Below are 2,500 nucleotides of genomic sequence, written 5' to 3'. Positions count from 1 at the left end.
GGGCATCCCAGGAGGGCTCCAAAAGTGTGGGTAAAATATATATCCCACAGGGGGAAAATTGAAAAAAAGTTGAAAAAAAAAAATTTTTGGGGACTTAGAAAATTTTCACACATGTGTCAGACTTCCAGAGAGGGGAGCATGTCAGTGCGCGCATCCGATTTCAGTTCCAGAGCGATTCGCGCGATGAGTCCTTGATACTTAGTCGTTTTTGCAAAATTTCTGACTTTTTGGAAAATTTCACAATTTTGTGAAAACTTCCACAAAATGAGGTTCTAGTATGTTAGAGGGCATCCCAGGAGGGCTCCAAAAGTGTGGGTAAAATATATATCCCACAGGGGGAAAATTGAAAAAAAGTTGAAAAAAAAATTTTTGGGGACTTAGAAAATTTTTCAACTTGTGTCAGACTTCCAGAGAGGGGAGCATGTCAGTGCGCGCATCCGATTTCAGTTCCAGAGCGATTCGCGCGATGAGTCCTTGATACTTAGTCGTTTTCAGAAGTCACAATTTTGACTTCCAGGACCCGCAAAACGTTTGTAAATTGAGCCCGCTCCCCAGTTCCAAGCGTTTGAGGTGTCCCCGGTTGCAGTAATGCAGCCTGCCCACTAGATGTCGCAAAAGAGACAAAAAGTGAAAAAGAACCAGAATGAGGAAATTCCAGGGAGCCGAATCCGCCTGACAGTTCCAGGCGATCGGGCACTTTTTTGCATGCGTCCCTAAAGTGGGTATAGGGTGACACTCCATGCAAAGACCCAGTTTTGCACACCACCGGCAGAATATATGAGAGAGAGGTACCTCTCAGCCCCGACACATTTTGACTCATTTAAGCTGGTTTTCACCTCCGTAGGCCTGGGTATGCGTTTTGGCTATGAGTCCCTGTTCGGCTGGAGGTCTGCACCTTGGCTGAACCCAGGCTTCCGCAGCTGCGTGGGGGGACTTTGCCGGTCGCCTATCCCAAGTCAGAGAGGTGTTCCTGGGTTGAAGTGAGCCTGGCCAGACCCCCCCGCGGGCCCTGGTTCTCCACATGGGGGCGCCGTCAAGGCTAAAATCTGGATTTTTAGGCCGAGGAGAGGCTCCATGAGGGCGGATGCTTTTGTGGCTTCGACCCCAGTGCTGTTCCACATCCAGTACCCCCCCGCAAGGGCGCCTGTACCCGAGTCGCGCTTCCAGGACTCGTGGGCACGTATCTCCCGACGACAGGGGTTTGCAGCCTCCGTACTTGGGCAAGTCCCTACATGCACCCCTGCTCTTCCTCCGATCGATCTGGCGCAGCGCTCCCGGGTGGGGAGGTGGCGCCGCTCGCTCGGCCCGGGCTTTGGAGCCCGCGCTGGCTTAAGGTGAGCGGTCCCCTTCCTCCTCTACCCCCGGGCTTCCGACACCTATCTTTGGGCGCGCATGCCGGCCTCGCCTCCCGTCTGCGGAGGTGGCCGAGCCGTGGGGAGTTTGACCCGAACCGAGCGAAGGCAGTGGTCCGACGACCCGTACGGGCGAACGGCGGGGCGCCCACCCAGCCAGGCGTGGGGGCCCGTCGTCCGAATCGCTCCCTGTGCGGGGAAGCACAGCGATCTTCTCCGAGGGCGGCCCTTTTCTTCCAGATGCGTACCCGGCCAGCGGAGGCTCGCGCTGCCCCTCGTGTCCGAAAGGGCGGCCTCCGCGGCGGTGGCGACAGCGGCGGCGGTGGGTGGCCTCTCCGCGCCACTGCCGAGCTTCGCGATTTCCAGTCTTTTCCCGAGCCCCTACGTCAGTGGGGAGGACGACAGAGGTGTGGAGGCAGGCGAAGGGGGTTCTCACCGTGCGGTGTGCCCCAGCCCGACCGTTGCCTTCCCCTCGACCCTCGTCCTCCCAGGCGGCTCGGCCAGGGAGCAGGAGAGAGAGCGAGAGAGGGAGAGCGGAAACCCCAGAGCCAAGGGGTTAGATGGAGAACGGGAGAAGGAACGAGGGCCAAGAGGTAGGGAGTACGGTGAAAGGCCGACCTGGGATCCCCCTGCGCTCCCGCCCTGGGCGGGGAGCAGCCCTGGGAAGAAAAGCCGCTCGGGCATCCCTTTGAGGTTACGGGCGCGAGCGGGAAGAGGGACTACGCTGGAGGGCGACGCCGACACGGCCAGGCCGACGACCACCCACGCGACCTCAGCGTCGCCGGGTTAGTGCCAGAGCCGCGGCGGACCCCGACGGCCAGCCCCCCTCTCCCAATCCTCGTGCCTGTCCGCCGGTGGGTCGAGGACCCCCCGCGGCGGAGGCAGGTCTAAGCCAGACGGTGGCGCCGCATAGGCCCACCCCCGCACGCCATCTCCCTGAGCGACCCTGTGTGTCGTCTTGGGTGCGGTTGGTGAGACGGGGGCGGCCGTGGCATCCTCCGGAGGCCAGTCACCTCGCCCTCCCCGTGCAAGGGGTGTTTTCCAGACGCCTGCCGCTTCGGGACCATGCACCGCACAGTGAGCCGCTCCTCCCGCACATGTTCCCGGTGCTGCGAGGGCTCCGTTCCCCGGCCCCCCCAGGGAAGCCC

This window comes from Phyllobates terribilis, unplaced genomic scaffold, assembly GCF_046119375.1.
Source record: "Phyllobates terribilis strain yellow unplaced genomic scaffold, ASM4611937v1 Scaffold_2154__1_contigs__length_160622, whole genome shotgun sequence".
Classification (NCBI taxonomy): domain Eukaryota; kingdom Metazoa; phylum Chordata; class Amphibia; order Anura; family Dendrobatidae; genus Phyllobates; species Phyllobates terribilis.
Note: the sequence above shows the minus strand (reverse complement) of the source record.